Genomic DNA, 19,236 nt, shown 5'->3' on the forward strand with positions numbered 1-19,236 from the left:
ACACAGAAAAAGCTTTAAAATGGATGTCAGAAAAAAACAGGGAGGGGAAGAAGCAACTACAACTGCATCATCTCTCCTCAGAAACAACAGAAAAGCCATCCTCATTGAAAAATTGCAACCCTTCCCCAGATGCCCATGACTACATAGGAGTTGCTATTTCTAGCTTCAGAATTTTATATTAATCCCTTTCACTCTACCCACACTGATTTCTTTTATGCATTCTACAGAGAACACACTTCTTGTACAGTTGCTTTCTCTGCCTATGGGGAAAAATGAATGCTGTGGTGTGATCAAAAGCAATAAAAATACAATTGGAGAAATCGTTGAAGACTACACATTAATAGGAGCAGTACTACTTTATTCTACATAATACAAAAGCAATTCCCAGGAAGAAGGGCATGGCATTTTAAACCAGCACTGTGTTTTTAAACCTCTTGAGGCCTTTCCTCCAGAGATCTAAACCAGTTTGAAATATACTTACGATCACTCTCCTTGAATAATTTTCTCCTTGAAATTCGGCATTCTACTTCTTGTCTAGAGAGCACTGAGCTTTAGATAGGAGAGAAAAATGGAAAATGGCAAGTTATCCTAGGATCTCATTACCTTATTTTCTGTTAAATACAAGTCTGTAGCCAGAGTCCTATTTAGAAATATTGCATGAGCAAGGGAAATTTTGCAAATGTTCTTAACAATTTTTTGGCTATCTGTCATACAGCTGGGCATTCCACCAAGATTGCAACCAGTTGTGTGAGCTGGGTATGTCTGAGTGTATACACCAGTTTTGGGGTTGCACTACACAACCCAGTCAGGTTTTAGATTGTTTTTAAGTGATTAATCAATTAGCTACCCTGCAGGTTCTCCCTCTTTCTCTGATTTTGTGAAAGTCAAACAAATGTATGTTGGTGAACAGCAAATGTAATGAGAAGCAACACATATTTAGCATCTGATCTGAAGATTCCAAGCAGCAGAAGACGGGGGAGGAATGTTTCGAAAACAGTGATTTTTAAATCATGAGGACAAATTGTCTGTAGTAAGCTGTGCTCACCTAGAAGAAAGAGTTCAATAAAGGAGGGAGCTGATTGACAGATCTCCACATTGGACACTGGAAAATGGAAGAATGGTTAAGATTTAGACATAGGTTTTCTCCTCCCCTCATGAAAGAATATTGATCTCATAAAGGTAGAACTGTCTTTTTGTGTTGTTAATGCATGGAAAATCTGGATGGTGCTGGTGATGGTTTTGTGACAAGGAAATGGGAGGAGGAGATCAGCTTGATATTTCCATTTGCAGATGAAGGAGAACAGACCAACTAAAGTCATTGTAATTTATCACAAAATCTTCACATTCTGAGTAGCAGAGGTTGGGAAGGTTCATGGACTGAGAGTGGGAGAACCTCACCTCAGAATTTCAGGGGAGACACCCATCCAGCCAGGATCACAAGTTGCCATCAGCTGAAGGATCTACTTTAAAAAAAAAAAACACCTTTTATCTTTCTTGTCCAACAGTTAGTGGTTGTGGCATTATTTACAGAACTCCAAAAGAGAATTTTTCTAAATTATCTTCTAACTTCTAACTTCCTTAAAAAAAATTCACTTCTGGAATTCTCTTTAGAGAAGTTAGAAGTTAAATTGAAGTGGGCTGGTAATAAACACATAGGGCAAGAACACAAGAGGGGAATGTCTGGCACATATAGTAAGTACAAGTGGCTCATCCTTGTGAAAAAAATTCAGATTCAGCTGGGACAATTTTAAGGCATTTGTTTGAAGAATAGCCTCTGTATAATCTAATCCGTATAGAAACCCATCCATATCAGGGCAAAAGTGGATGTATATTCCTCCTGTGCCTCTCCTAGCCTCAGCTCCTATACATGACAGATATAAAATATATCTAGAATGTAACTATATATTACAATGAGCCATCAGTAGAAGAGGGAATCCCTTAACTGCAGAAAATGCATGATAGTTACATTACAAGTTTAAAGCACTTGCCATATCTTGCTAGTTAACTTGTTCTGTTTTGTGATTGGTTTTCAGAAGCAAAACATTATTTTGTTTGCAATTCTGATATCCTAGACACAAATGCTCACTTGAATTATGTATTTGGCACATTCATGTAGCTTCTTCTCTAATGACAGATCATCTTCAGCATGTTTGGGCCTCTGTTCCTTCTCAAGTCCAGCATGACCCTGGAAAAGAAAGAAGGTTAAAATCTAGCCTGGAAATTTATGGCTCTGGATAAACCAGTTTCTTAGTTTCCATCTACCATTTCCTCCACATTCTGGGGATTATTGAAAAATGTCAAGCAGTGATCCAGGGGCTTCAAAAAGCATAGCCAGAAGCTCTTTAAAATGCACATGAAGGCCACAACAGAGAAAAGATATTCAATAAGCTGAGCCTTTTAAGTGTTAATCATTTGGATAAAGAACAAATGTTATTGAAATAGGATGTTTTGTATTGACCATGCCTTCTGGCTGGTTAGCAAACACATGACTTATTACTGATCTCTTGAGCAAATCTTGTCTTCCCATTAAGATTTTATACAAATCAGTACCGTTAGCATAAAGGAATGACCATGGGAAATGAAACCTAATTGGCTGATTTATTTTATCGTGCTAGCTATCAATACTAATGCTTCACAACCAATTAAGAAGGATCATGACTTGAGGGTGAGTAAAGTAGAATGTGTGCTGACTACTGGAAGAATTACTGACCTTAAAGAATTGCAGGAGGACATTTTATTTTGATATTGTCCCTTGCCTCCCATAATGGTACCCAACATATTTCACACTAGGTTCGGTGCTTGTTTGCATGCTAAATGGCACGTTGCTGAAGGAATATGTGAATAATTTACTGTAAATTCAGTGCATATTTTCAGTGTACCTAGAGAAAATAATGATAGTACAAATTTGAAACATAACCCATAAAAGTGAATACAAGGAATATAGCATCAGCCGCTTGCCACCCAAACACAAAGCAATTGTCTGGCCTGTTTTTCAACTAGTGTGAATGGTAGTGAGCAGAAGTGAGTATCCAATTGACCATCTTGATTGCTGCCATTGGTATTTTCAGTGTTCAGAATGCCCTTTGCTAGGTAAAGCTTGGCATCCTTTTCCCTGCTGGCAGTACAGGCACAATATTTTGCAGCAATATTGGGCTATTTCCTGGCTTTTTCAATCATGGGTACAGAAGCACAACATCCCACATTCATGAACCGGAGCTTTTATTGAAGAATTGAATATATTATCTGCTGCTGGTGATTTGATTTTCTTTTTTATCTTACCTGATCTGTTATCATAGTTTAAATGCTACCTTTCATGTTGTTGTTCTTTAATTGCACAGCAAATAGAAATTTTCAGTTACTGTGCTGTTAAAAATGTGACCAATAAATCAATACTTACTGTGTTGCATAGTTCACAAATATGGTCAGATGCGGAACAAAACATGTGGAACTGGTTCAGACCTTAGGTTAATTTTTAGTTTCACAAACCAAGGAAGACTGGCACTATAGGAGAGTGATTCAATTAGTGGAATATGCCTTTCTGGGAGCACAACTCTCAATCCCTTCACAGAATGAAAAGTTAGGATACAGTATCTCTTGGAATGGCAGAAAATTATCAGGAAAGAAATACCACATAATAAATTATGTCCTCGTTGTTAGCTATTTGTTCTCTGCAAATTCACACTGTCTAAAAATCTTCAGAAATTTGTGTGTGTGTGTGTGTGTGTGTGTGTGTGTGTGTGTGTGTGTGTGTGTGAGAGAGAGACTCTATGTTGAAACTCTTGATCATTCTTTAGACCATCATTATGAGCTTACAGATGAGGAGTGAACAACATGGGGCTGCAACCTGGCTATAGGAACCCTATCTTAAAATCCATGAGAATTCAATATTTCACAATCAATATATATATAATTCTCAATTTAAGTATCTTGCCTCATTTGCAAGTGGAGTTATTCTTCTGGAAACGTTCGAGAAGTACATTTCAACATATTACTGAAACTCAAAAGATGAGTTGACTCACCTGTTCCTCACTGATTTGGACCTACTCTAGTTGCAACTAACCACTGTATTTCATTAACTGTGTGAGGAGTGTGTACCTTGTTTCAAGGGATAAGTTCGACTTTTAAAGTGGAAACACCACTTATTTTCTATGCCATGGCCCTGAATTTGAAAGCAAGTTTGGCTAAAAGGTGGAAGACAGTGGATTTCCCCACCCTCCCAAATTCCAGAGAGAAATTCCATATACAAAAGTTAGTGATGTACAAAAAGGGAGAATCTGGGTCTTCCTTTAAAATGCTTGGAAATTATGGGAAAAAATGACAGAGGGAGGTCCTCCAAAGGAAGCAACCAACCAACCAATCTAGGTTTTTTGGTCATTCTAAAAAACAAAACAAAACATGAAAAGCACAAATGATTTTTGATGAGAAGCATAGGAAGGTTTTTGAGATTCTGTGTTTCCTTAAGATTAATAGGAAAATTAGAGCTAAGCTCAAGATAGTTAAAGAAGGCACAGCAGCAAGCCAGAGGAAATTTTCCTTATTGTGAAACAGAACACAATTTCTACCAGTTGAATAAAAACCAAATGTGGGGATAATAATGTTCATCTGGGTTGTTCCACTTCTTTTTGAAAATATTGACACAGAGTAAATACGGAAAGTAAATGTCCTAAAAAAAGGGAGAAAAGTCTCAAAAGGTCTGACAGAGGATTATATTTCACTGAGACAATATAACATATTCCTTACTATATGTAATAGTTCTCAAGAAAGCCTTCCTTGAAAATCTCTAATTTTTAAAAAAATTAAATTTAGTTTTTCAATTATAAAATTATTATTCTTAAGATTTTCTAAAATCCCATTTAAAAGATTAAGTGCAACTCAATACAAACCTATTTCAGAATAAGCCTTGTTGAACTAGAAATGGGGTTTTGGACATTTTATTTTATTTTATTTTGGACAACAAATTCAACAATTCTTCATTATGGGTGTTCCAAATGAAAAATATGACTAATCCTGGATGAAGGGCTAACAAAATACATTTTTATTGTGAAGCACATTTCTTTCTGCATAGGAATCTTGGCTGAGTTAGCCCAGAAAGCCTTTCAGCATAGCTCATTCTCCCAAGTAAACCACATTGAGGTGTCTCTGACACTCCCAGAATGAAGAATTATGGGATTGATAGTCCAAAAATAAAAAATAAAAAAATCCAATGCCTGGAACTTACAACTGTGATTTACAACTGAACTGAGCAAATATTTTGAAAACAGGATTCTATGACTTCAGTGCCAGCAGATATGCCTCCCTTTGTATGTTTTCCAGTTGCTAGTGAGAATCAAGGGGAAATTAATTTAATTTGCCCATAATGAGTACCTACTCTGTTCACACTGTTTGGTACATATGAGTCAAACAACAGCTACCCTTGAGTGTTTGCAGCTTGCAGTGCATGTCCTCAATTGAAAATGTATTAAAATGCATTTATTTATTTATTTATTTATTTATTTATTTATTTATTTATTTATTTATTTATTTATTTATTTATTTATTTATTTATTTATTTATTTAACTTATATGCCACCCACACTACCCAGAGGTCTCTGGGCGGTGCTGCTAACAGAGAAAAAGCAATGCGTATATTTGTGAAAGTAATGTAAAAATGCATTATACTACAAAAAGTTGTTTGCAAAATTTCTGCAATTAGAATAGCTTATTAAAATGCATGTACTGGAATAAATGCACAGATGTTTCCATGTTGACGTTAAGAGAACTAATGCAAGATGGTTCAAGAATTGAATTAGAGAAGGGGACGAAGCGCCAAAATGGCAGTTCATCTTTATTCATGGTTCGTCAAACCATAGACCACAGATTGATGAATGTTTTACTGACAAACCACCAATTATTGGTTGTTGTAGGTTTTTTGGACTGTTTGGTAGTGTTCTGAAGGTTTTTCTTCCTAATGTTTCCCCAGTCTCTGTGGCTGGCATCTTCAGAGGACAGGAGTTAGAACTCTGTCTGTGTTCTGGTGTAGTGTAGTTGCCTATTATGGGCAACCAATTAGTTCATCAGTTTGTCAGTGCTTGTTTTGTTTTGTTTTAGATAAGTCAGTGGCTGTTTTAAAAAAGCTGAGTCCCTCCTGGCCCCACAGCCTGCCTCTTGCCCCATTCCCACTCCCTCATCACCTCTCTACATTGTACTGCTTCTGCCTCCTCTCCCACCGCTGCCACCATCTTTGTAGATGGCAGTGGCAACTTTCCATCTGGCAAGCTAACCTTCCCTCTTTGCCTATGCACCTGAAAAGGGGTAAATATTCATATCTTCCTATTCATCAGAGTCTCCGGAACTGACGAATATGGACATATATGCAATGAATCAGCAATTTCCTATGAATATCACAATTTATTTTTATATTTGTCCCTATATCTTAATTGTATATATACATACACACACACACACACACACACACACACACAAAAGCAAAATTGTGAAACATCAGTTTATTTTACTGTCTCTTCTATGGACAAATATGAGTTGTTTTTAGACTTGAGAAAAAGAGGGAATATGAAGAAGTGAGAAAAAATGAATCCATGGCAGGGTTTTCAATTTTTTATACCGTGAGAGAACCCTTGATTCACATACTTGCCAGATGAGAAACATTTCAGCACATAGACCTACTAGAAATCAGAGGTTTCTCTATTGTTCACCGAATGGACTTCTGTTTGTGATGGCACAGCAGCAAACTGGGGCAGTATTTTCCCAAATGATTAATCTGTGCTCCAGCAGGAAATATTCTTTCAATCCCCAAATTCCTAGTATTTTATCTGTCCTAGCTTAGCTATCCAAAGAGAGGAGATAAAGCAAAGTTAATGGCTTGTACCAAGGAAATGAAGACTCGGATCATAAATCTAGCCATGTCACTTTCTTCTTCAAAACAGTTCTGCAATGGAGAGTCACAGAATGTCTATGTAGATTGGTGGTCTAGAGCACTGGTTCTTAACCTTGGGTTACTCAGGAGTTTTGGACTGCAACTCCCAGAAGCCTTCACCACCAGCTGTCCTGACTGGGGTTTCTGGGAGTTGCAGTTCAAAAGCATCCGAGTAACAAAGGTTAAGAACCACTGGTCTAGAGCACAGTTGGAATCTAGATATAGAAAAGATAAAATAGAAGGTTTCTACTCAGAGCAAACGATTTTTGATAAACTTTTACTGGGTTCAAAAGAACAAATTGTCAAGAAAATGTATAATTATATGCTGGAAATTAAAATGCAAGATGAAATGGTTAAAGAATTGTATGATTAAGTGGGCACAAAACATAGGGCATAATATTGATATTGATCAATGGCTGAAAATAGGGCAAAGTAACATAAAGCTTACAAGATCCGTTAATTTTAAGGAGAATATATAAAAGATGTTTTATAGGTGGTACATGACTCCAGAAAAATTGTCAAAGATATATACAGATGTATCAAATGAGTGTTGGAAATGTGAAGCACAAGTGGGAAGTTATTATCATATGTGGTGGTCATGTAGAGTAGCGAAACAATATTGGAAAAGAGTACACGCTATGTTGCAACAAATATTGCTCGGTAAGGTGCCATTAACTCCAGAATTGTTTCTACTGAGTATGATACCTGACAATATAGACAAGTCAAAGGAATATACAGTGGTGCCTCGCTTAACGAGTGCACCGTATAGCGATGTTTCCATATAGCGATCCCTTTTTCGGGATCGCTATACGGAAACATACCCGATCTTCGCAATGGGGAAAACCCGCATTGCGAAGATCGGGTATTGCGGCGGCCATTTTGGAGCCACCGAACAGCTGATCGGCGGTTCCAAAATGGCCGCCGGAAGCCCGGAAATGGCTGCCAGCAGCCGTTTTCACGCCCTGCCCTCGCTTAGCGAAGGCGTGAAAATGGCTGCCGGCACCTGGAATCCTCGCTGAACGGGTAAGTAACAAAGGTATTGGAATGCATTAAACGAAGTTTAATGCGTTCCAATACATTTCCCCTACCCGTTTAGCGATGATTCCGTATAGCGAGGGTTAATCCGGAACGGATTAACCTCGCTATACGGGGCACCACTGTATAGTTATATATATTGTTACTGCAGCCAGAATTCTATATGCTAAAAATTGGAAAAGTCTGACAGTACCGAATCAAGAAGACCTTATTGAAAAGATACAGGAAATAGCACAAATGGATATTCTATCAGATGTGATGAAGGACTGTCCCTTGCAAAAGGCAACAGAAAGATGGGATTTATTCAACAAGTGGACTGTATCAACAGGCAACGTATGAATAGCATGTATTGAAATGAGAACTTAAACCTAGAAGGCAGAAAAGAGTAAATAGAATAATTTGAAATTTTGATATGGCAATAGGTATAGAATGGATGTTAGTATGTTATTGTCTCTCCTCTTCCCCATTAACTCCAATTTCCCTTTTCCTTTCTGTCACCCCTTCTGTTAATATATATATGCTGAGGGCTGATAAGTGGTCCCTTTGGTCCCTTTCTGGAAACATACTAAGTTGATGTTGAATATTTCTAGACCATTGTCAAAGCCTCACTCTGGGTGTGCACCTAATGGCTGCATGGGAGAGGTACCTTTGCCCACCCTGCCCAGATGGGGTGACAAGCACCACAAGGCACAGATTGATGTGTGAATCGCCTGATGGTGTCGGAATGAGGCCTATATTAGGCCTCTCATCATCTAAGAGGGTTCTTTGCTGGTACGGCAACCACTTATCAGCCCTCAGCATCCAGTATGAGACTAGCTGGTCACTTCAAGGCCAGATAGGATTGGTAATTGAACAAAAGATGCACGGGTAACTTTTGCCTAATGGCGTTCCATGTCTAGTCACACTAGCCACATGACCACGGAAACTGTCTATGGACAAATGCTGGTTCTATGGCTTGGAAACAGGGATGAGCACCACCCCCTAGAGTTGGACATGACTGTACAATTGTCAAGGGGAACCTTTACTTTTACCTTACACTGAGGACCTTATAGGGCAAAGATTAGCAGTTCAGAGGTGGTGTTGCAATTAAATAAATAACACTGGCTGGTAGTGCAGATGCGGAATGGAGTGAACTCCCAAGGGTCACCTGGGGGTGTTTCTGCAACCAGATTCTGAGATTCAGTTGCCAAGATGGGGTGTGTATGCACAGGTAGTCAGAAATGGCCAGCCACTGCCTAAAGTCAATAGGCTTGGGTGGATGGCCACCAGGAAGGTCATCTGAGAGTTAGCTGGAGCAGGCTGCCAACATGATAGTATGGACCTGGGGCTTGGGACTCACACAATGGGGGGCAAGGCAGGGGTAAGCAAGTTCATGGCAGATTACATTTTATCAACATTTAATATACTTCTGGCAGGATAAATTGCACAATATTCATGTACTTTGAACAGTCAATATTATTTAGTATCTAATGTTTAGCTGGAGCTATAGGCCAAAATCCTATTGGGCAGGTTTGACGTGCACAATAAAAATGATGTCATCAGCAGGAAATTGTCCTTGATTAAACATGTTCATGGTGACCTATTTCCAACCCTCCTTCTACAGTTCTTCTACAGTGTTTGTCACTGCTTCTCATTGAAAAAAGAGAGATGTCTCACTAAACCCCTGCTGCAGTTGTACATTGCAGTGGCAGATCGGATATAATGGTTCATTTTCCTTTAAGCAGTCACCTGCTCTTTCAGATCATCTACTGGGCCAGAAACCCCAGGGTCCACCATCACCCAGTGTGAAACCAAGGAAATGTTATTCCATGCTGGGCAACCTTCTAAAAGCTCAGTGGGGTTAATTGGGTCCCTTGCTGCAGGTTTGCATAAAATTGTGGCCTCTGTCCAAAGCAATTTGTTGTACCTGGCTTGCCTGCATTCCAGCACTCATCAGCAATTGAAGAGTAACAGAGTAGTGCCAGCTTGGCAGCATGGTGTGTTCTTCAGGGCTCTGCCACTCATTAGAAAATTCAACCTCCATGCAGCCACCATCACTTTGTAGCTTGGGGGCTGGTGAGCTGCAAGGAGACACTTACCTTGCCAGCTAACATCTCTCTGCAGCTGTTGCAAGGCATGTGCAAGGCAGCAGAGCAGAGTCACTGTTCAGGCAATGCCAGAGGGAATCTATTTAAATGTCTGTCAACAGCTACATTATTACAAACTCTTCATAAGTCTCATAATCAGAGCTGTCTGTTTTCTATGGTGTTACGTGCAGCACATGCTGTACAAATGCTGGAGTGCTGATGTATATGCGGATTCTTAAATTTATTGCTGATTGAAAAAGTACACACTTTGATGGTAAAACTAACTCAAAGTTGCTGCCAGTGAACTGACATCATGGGTAGTTAGTTCTTACCTTCTGAAACTTTTCCTTTTCTTTCTTAATGTTTTCCCCTTTAAGTGAGGTGCCTGGCCCAGCTCTCTATACCTATATGTTTACATAGCACTTTGCAACCAGGGGCTTCAGAGTGGGCATGGAGAAGACCTAGTTATACCTCAAAACAGGCGACCTCACTGTTGTTCATTGAGACAGGAGAGCAATCACCAATTTACTCACATTCCCTTTCCTTCACCACTGCTTTAGTACTACAAACAGGTGAATGCAACTCATGTCAATTCAGAAGAGATGCAATTTGTTTCCTGCAGCAGTCTCAAGTTTGGCTTCTCGCTGAGGTATTCCTGAGGTCATCCTCAATAGCACAATGAAGCCTAAGCAGTTCCAACCTTTGCTTCCTAAAACACCCGGTGGGAGAAGCAGAACAAGTGGCAGAAGAAATTGTCTTGAAATGGAAAGTTTTGGATCAGGGCCTCCATTATGTTCTTGAATTCTGCTTCTTCTTGATGTCAGGATCCCTGGGAAATACAATTGTAGAGCTTATTGAGGGTAACTGGAAAGCCAATTCATTGCAGACATTAACAAAAGATGCAGCAACTACTTTATACTGCATGACACTTTGATTCCTGACTACAAGCTCTAGGTCAATTGGTGTTAAGTGTATCTTTATTTTGTGGATACATTTGGCCTTTTTTTCCTGGTGGCTAAATCAAACTTCCAGATCAGAGGTGGTATGACCTGGAATCCTAATCACTGCTAGGCAGTTAAGAGAAGTTAATGCATTTATAAACCTTGTAAGCTTTTATGAAACTTCTGGGTAGCTACAATTGGAATGGAAATAAGATGCTAGAATAGATGGATCCTTGATTCAACACAGCAGGTGTCTTCTGTGCTTAAGCAAAATATGTGTCAAGTTAGATAAACTAATGATTGACCCTCACTAGAAATTCAGAACTTTATAGATCTCCCGGGGGGGGGGGGAATCAAAATCCTCTGTTCATCACAGCTGGCATTTATCCCCATAAAAGAATGAAACTACACAATCATTAACAATCAGATGAAGACTTCATCTGAGTATCAAGGTATTAGTCTTTTCATTGTTGCATAAATTCCAGGCAACATCAGCGTCTCTAATTCTACAAGCTTTATTTCTCTACATTGTGTCTACATTCCATATATACAAAAAACTTCAAAGTTGTTGTAAAATACAAAAATCTTGCAACTATGAAGAAAACTTTACACACAAATATTTTTTTGAAAAAAATCCTTCCTTGAATCTTGTAAAAACCTTCAGGCCAAAATGTAATTTGTAGGGGGAAATTAAATCATGAATCCAAAATACAGGAACAAAAATATAAAGAAAGTTTTAAGCTACATTATAAAATAGCTTAAAATAGGCACATTTAAAAAGCATTAGATACATAATTTAAAATATCAAAGAAGTTAAATTTAAAAATATATAAAACAAAAAACATGATAACTTTAAGCAATCTTTAGCTTTCCTTAGAAAGTATGGAAAATATTGGAGGAGGGGGCGGAGCAACAGGCAGCGAGAACAGGGGAATTCTCAGGGCTCTGAGAACCCCTGGGTTTTATTCCAAGTCAGCAGACCCCCCCAAGAAAAGGGGGGGACAAGTTTTCTACAGGAGAAGTGGGCTTGCAGCAGGGAAGCTTGGAGACACCAGAGAATTCAAACTGCAATCTGCTTTTTTTCAGAAGAGTTTCCTTTCCTCATTGCAACTGACTCATGAAGTTGCCATGATGAATTGATGTGTAGCTGCCCAGAGAAAGGGGAGAAATGAAGATCTATGATCTGACTGCATGAACAGAAGTTGAACAGCTATTTTTTATGGCAAATAACAGACCAGATGTTTTTCTTTCTTTCTTGGAAGCCGATTGTGGAGATAGATCTCTGAAGCGGCAGAGAATCTTTGGCAATGTTGGAGATTTTTTTTTTACTGCACCACAACTGATAGAACTGAGAAAGTGAAACTAACTGTCTTTTCCACCTTAACCCTCCCTCCCTAAGATTTGCCTTTTTATAAATTAGAATCCTGAGACTCTTGAATAACTATGAACAACTTAATCTGTGGAACTTCACTTTGAGCAATAAAGGGGGGTTATGAATCAAATAGTCACTTTTATGACCAGAGTGTTCTCCGCAAGACTCTGAATTTGTTCTGGCCAAGGAGCTATGAGGGAAACCTGAGCAATTTAGTCTGTTTGACTCTTATGGTTTTGGATGAGAGATTGAGGGTGAGACTCATTATTGGGATTTAAAATGGAGGCTTATCTTGTATGCTGTCTTCAGGAATTTCAATTTAATCTCATCAATCATCTCAAGGCTCATGTTTCAGAACTGAAGACAGAAATCAAAACAATACTTCTTGGCTTGGACACTAAGATAGAGACAGGAGACAAACTGTATTTACTGAATTTTCTGAACAACTACTATCGTCAGAGAGAGAGGTTTTAAGAAGAAGGAGATGGGAGACAAAATGACTGACTGCTTTGAATTCATTGAACGATTGCATCCGGAGAGGGAGAGACTTTTTTTTTTTAGGTAAAGGTAAAGGTAAAGGTTCCCCTTGACAATTTTTTTGTCCAGTCGTGTCTGACTCTAGGGGGCGGCGCTCATCTCGCTCTTCAAGCCATAGAGCCAGCGTTTGTCCGAAGACAATCTTTCCGTGGTCACATGGCCAGTGTGATTTAGACACAGAACGCTATTTACCTTCCCACCGAGATGGTACCTATTTATCTACTCGCATTTGCATGCTTTCGAACCGCTAGGTTGGCGGGAGCTGGGACAAGCGACAGGCGCTCATTCCGTCGCGTGGATTCGATCTTACAACTGCTTGGTCTTCTGACCCTGTAGCACAGGCTTCTGCAGTTTAGCCCACAGCGCCACCACGTCCCTTTTTTTTAAAAGCACATTGAAATATTTAAAAATGAGGAAAGGAGGGGCGGGGACAATGTGGGAAAGCATATGGAGATTGCCTTGATGGAAAAGAATGTAAAAGGGAAGGCATGGGTGAATTTAAAGGCATAAATTTATGATCAGAGATCGGATAGATCTGTGTTGCTCCAAGATAAAGATATCAATTATATTGGGAGGAAATTAGTAAATTGGATAGAAAATGCCTTAAAGAGATTTCATAGATGGCATTTTAAAATGGCAAAAGGGGAGCAAGAAATAAATCTTGGAAGTATGATACTGGAGCTGAGAAGTAAAAATGAAAGGGGAGAAAGTAACCTGTGGATTAAATGATAAAATTTCTTGGTTTGAGAGATATATAGTCACACATAAAGCAATATGAGTAATTACACTATGAGCAATTTTGGCCAGGTGGGAATCTAAATGGTAGACAAGCATATGTAATTATGAATTTTAAAAAGGTTAATGAAGAATAATAATATTAGATGCTTTTGTTTTTATGGTACATATATAGAGATGAAATATGTGTGAATTACTATACTGATTATGTAGACAAGATTAGGTATATAATGTCTTTTACCTGCAAAAGTGGGGATCTTTGAGAAATGTATTGACCTGGCTCTGTGTGTGTGTGTGTGTGTGTGTGTGTGTGTGTGTGTGTGTGTGTGTGTGTGTGTGTGTGTAAGTTACTTTAATGATGAAATTAGGAATGATTATGATAAGTATTGCATAGAGGGTGTGATTGGGTTCTGAATCTTGTTCAGGTGGCCCCTGTGTTTGGGTGGGGAAAATAGTCTGAGGCATCTCAGAAGTTTGAACATTCTTCTTTTCATTGTTTAACAAGCTCAACTCAACTGTTTCAAAAGGGTCCATCAAACTCATCTCTGGTAGTATTCTGTAACTCTTAACTTTAACATCTGGGGTTAACAAATCACTCCTCACAGAGGGGCTGGACCAAACCGCTCTCTGTCCGATATTGGCCTCAGTGGAGTACTCCTCACAGCACAGGCTGTCCCACAACAGGGGTGCCTCGCCCAGTCCCCCTCACGCGGTTGGTGGGGAAAAGAGGGACTGGGACGGATCACCCTCCGTCCCCCATGCTGATTGTGTGGGTACACCACCACGGTCCATTCTAAGGGTTCCAATTCTTCTCCCCTTGCGCGGTAGTCTTTCAGGTCCAGCAATAACCCACCTCCAAGCTGGAGATTAGGGAAGTCCTTCAATAGTCCATGCCATGCTCCAAAGTCTCCACTCTACTCAGTCTGTACTGCCCGTTCTCTCTTCTCCGGTACTTCCCCACCCGTCACAATTCTGAATTCCCGTGCATTCGCACACTCATTTATAATCTCCTCCCACACAATTAGGTCATGCTCCTCCCCTTTATCCTCGGCTAAACACACCTCCACCGACCCTTTCCATGCTGTGTCATACGGCACACTAGCCTTCTCGCCTTCACAGAGGGATATGCAGGTGAAAGAATTTATAGAGACTTTAAAGTTGGCATTTTAAAAGCTAGTAAAAAGAATGTAGAGAATGAATTCCTAGATTTACATGGCTACATGGTTGTTCTTATTTGATGTTGGTGCTCAAAGTGATGTTGAGTTGTGATGATGAGTAGAATGGATGAATATGTATGCCTTATTTGTCTATATTTTATTAATTTAGTTGTTTTCCTTTCCTCCTATCTATAAACAAATCTCTGCAGGTCTTAAAAGTCCAAATGCTTAAAGACCCACAAGTATCTATTTCCAATCTTAAATTGTATTGTTGAATATATTGTAACTCTAGTTGTCTGTAATCTTCAATATATCAAGTTACAATTATGCTGATACAATTTTTTGTTAGACAGCGTTCTGTGTCTAAGTCGCACTGGCCATGTGACCACGGAAGATTGTCTTCGGACAAAACGCTGGCTCCATGGCTTGGAAATGGGAATGAGCACCGCCCCCTAGAGTCGAACATGAATGGACAAAAATTGTCAAGGAGAACCTTTACCTTTACCTTTTAACAATTTTTTGCAGAACTTTTATGAACACAGTCCTATAACATCAAAAATTGGAAAGCCTAAATCTTGGAACAGCTGCTTACTGCAATAAAAGGGCAAAGGAACTACAAAGAGTTCCAACTATCAGACATGCATAAATTATCTCTATATGTATAACTCATAATGAAAACATCATTCAGTTGCCAGGATGTATATGATTTAATTTGCTAAGCTATAGCTAGCTAATTCTTTTTTGGGGGGAAACACCTTATAATAACCTACTTCCTAGCTGCATATTTAAACATACTTTCATTTTCATTTTTAGCATGGAATTTTTAGCATGTATACATTATTGAAACAGTGATGTCTGTGTTGGCTTAGGCATGTCGTGAGAATGGCTGATGGTCGGCTTCTGAAAGATATCCTGTATGGAGAATTAGTGCAGGGAAAACGCCCCAGAGGGAGACCACAGCTGCGACACAATGATATATGCAAGTGGGATCTGAAGGCCTTAGGAATTGACCTCAACAGATGAGAAACCTTGACATCTGAGCATTCAGCCTGGAGGCAGGTGGTGCATCATGGCCTCTCCCAATTTGAAGAGACACTTGTGCAGCAGGCCGAGGCAAAGAGGCAGTCCCGAAACCAGCAAAACCAGGGAGCTGGACAGGGGACAGATTGTACTTGTCTTCAGTGTGGAAAGAATTGTCACTCTCGAATTGGCCTTCTCAGACACACTAGATGCTGTTCCAAGACCTCCATACAGAGCACATTACCATAGTCTCTCGAGACTGAAGGATGCCTACTACGTTTTCATTGGCTAACACCTTGTATATAAAAAAATTCAGATATTGACAGATGAACTCTTTACTATACAGGTGGGATTCCCTGTTGAAGAGTAAACCACTAGAGCACAGACAGAGTCCTGACTCCTGTCCTCTGAAGATGCCGGCCACAGAGACTGGTGAAATGTTCGGAAGAAAAAAACTTAAGAACATGCCCAAGCAGCCTGGAAATCCCACAACTATCATCAAACCACCATTCATTCATAGGATGTGCTATGACATGCAAACACTATCTTTTGTGGATCATTATTATTAGGATGCACACTTGGATACACATTAAAATGAATATCCCCTTTCGTATGAAGCCAATAGTAAAGAACCTGCATAGAACTAGAGATTATGTGTGGTTTCCCCACAGACCAAGATCTCACAGGACAACTTCACAAGATCTCAGATTCTCCAAGGTGGTACCATTTCTTTCCTCATGCTCCTTGCAACTGCTCATGCCAGAGGACATGGGGGCAGGTGCATTTATGTGTAAACAGTATTTTCTTTAACTATAGCTGAAGTTGGAACTGAATTAGTAGCAACCCCCTTGATGGTGCAATGCCTTCCCAATCAGCTTCTTAAAATTCACTTGAAAGGCATGATTCCTCTTCCACACATCAAAGAATGTATGATGCTAACAAGAAAGCTTTGATTGATGCTAGGTTTTTTGAGGAACTGCATCTTATATCAATGTCTTTTTGAAATCCAAAACTTCCCTGAGGACACAAGACATGCAGAAGGGTAAAACAGATACTTTCAAGTGCATATTAATCACATTTAATGTGCAGAACCATGGAAAAATAACAGTTAGGACAAAGGTATTAATAAGCTTTCTCAAACAAAGAAAACTCATTTAAAGAAATGTCATTAAAATTATTTCTTCTGAAGAAATACCTTGGATGAACAGGGTTTTGATGTAAACTCTACTGTTAATAAGCAAAGGGCAAAAACTGAAACTGAAATAACAACAAATTAAAAAAAACAACTATAAACCAAGACCACTATTTTTAACAGAATCCGAATGCATTTCTGATGTTTTCATGGTGGTTGTTAAAAATACAGAACTAATGTAACACTAATACAATTCCATCTCAACAATGCAATGTCAAAAAGTTATTCCTACTTTTTTTTGCTTTTGGTTCAGAAATAAATTATTTGCTAAATGAGAACTCCATCACTGAGAATCTAGTCCTCTACTATATATCCCAAATGCCCTGCTAAGTGCAAACATGAAGACAGAATTAGCATCATTACTCCCCAGGGTTTAAGAACTAATTAATGAAGATAGATTTACAGAGGATCCAAGCAAAGCAAAGTTTCTTTGGCAGCTTTCACATGGTTTGCTCTCACTACGGAGCCTTATACCAAAGTGTGCTTTTTAAATTAATTAAGTACTTTCCCACTACACTATGCGGGATGGAAATCACCCCAATATATCCAAATTAATATCTAATACATTCATATTAATATTTCTGCAATAATGACCACATTAATGACCATATGGAACACCAATCTATGTTTGCTCCATTTCAGTTAAAAGGTATGAAAGTAATGATATTGCTCCTGTTATTAAAAACCATGACACTGAATGAATAATGACCTAATTCTCAACCCCTCACTTCCACGCTCTAATTTTCAGCATGAAGTGAATAAAAACTAGCCAGAAAAGAAGACTTCTCGCTCTTCCAGGAGTTACTGTGATCATTTATTTTAAAATAGGTTGTGTGTGTCTTTACAAACATTATCTTACACTCACAACCCAGATATTATCATTGTACATAACTAAACTGTGGTCCATACAACCTATGCTAGTGGAAAGCCTCCCCTTAGAAGTTTCCATAGTAACATTTACAGTGATTGGCATTTAATAAAACAACATTTAATGACTTATAATAAAATGAGGGGAACCAACTCTTATTTTTGAGTGAGTCTAATGATTACAAATGAAAGCGTTTTAGTCCAAATTCAGTCATGTTTTCTGACAGCTAATTATGAAAAGAGAACAGAGATGGATGGGACACACATGGAAGCGCATACTAACGTGTCTAACCAGTAGAGTAGACCGAAATCTTCAAGGCAAGGAGGGAACAAGTAAGATTGATGACAACACAGAAAATCACTGTTGAGGAGAAATTAAAAGCAATCAAAATGATGTGAAAAGATGGGGAGACAGCAGTACACAATTGGAAAAAAAAGGGGAAAGAAATAATTGTGAATCTCTGTTTCCTAATGGGAATAGCAGATGAGTAGTGCCTGACTGTGAAGTGGCAGAACAAATGCTCATATGTTCATTAATAAATAACCTTTCAACATTTTTCCGTTAAGTTATTGAACAATGCTCTTTTTCCCCCTGTGAGGGGAAGACAAAATTCCTAAAATAGCACTGAAACACGATCCTCTCTCAAAGCTGTTTGTGGACAACTAAAAATCTGGGAACAATCAGTGAGTAGAGGGAATTTTTGATGTGGTTCTTCGACTCATTTCTAATCCCCTCCCACCCTGCAAAATGCAAGGTGGCTGCCCATGTAACTGCAAGTGAAGACATGAACTCCATTGAACTCCTGCTTGACCCGTTGGGGCGGTCAGCCCATCTTGGGGTGACTGTGGGTGTTTTGTTCCACCTTGTCATCAGTCAGAAAAAGATGCTAATGCATTTTATTTGGCCCATTTGGTAACTTTTCTCCAAAGACAGTCCATGTCCCTAATATTACCATTTAGATCATTTAGATAAGAGCAGTACTGTTCCTTCAGCTCTGCTGAGAAAAACATCCCCTGAAGTCTTATCCCTGAAATATTGGCACTGGCAGCCATTCTAGCAGATTGGAGTGAAGGAAGAAATGATGGGAGGTAGGGATATTCCATTATACTTGATTAAAGATCCCCATTTCTTTTTTTCCCCCTGACTAAAAACATGTAGATTATAAGCCTCTGGGCAAAGATAGTCCTGCTTTTTTTTTTTTTAATTTCAGGTAAACTGTTCCAGATATATTTTTGGCTGACAGCAGGATTTTGAATGAATGTGTTCAGGAAAATAATTAATGATGCTAAATGAAGCAACGGATGGCTATGAAACCTACTTATAACCCGCCAAAACAAAACAAAACAAAACAGCACATTACCTAGAGTGTGGCATGATGGGGTGCTAGGAAATCTCATGCT

Source organism: Pogona vitticeps, chromosome 3, assembly GCF_051106095.1.
Source record: "Pogona vitticeps strain Pit_001003342236 chromosome 3, PviZW2.1, whole genome shotgun sequence".
In the NCBI taxonomy this organism is placed as follows: Eukaryota; Metazoa; Chordata; class Lepidosauria; order Squamata; family Agamidae; genus Pogona; species Pogona vitticeps.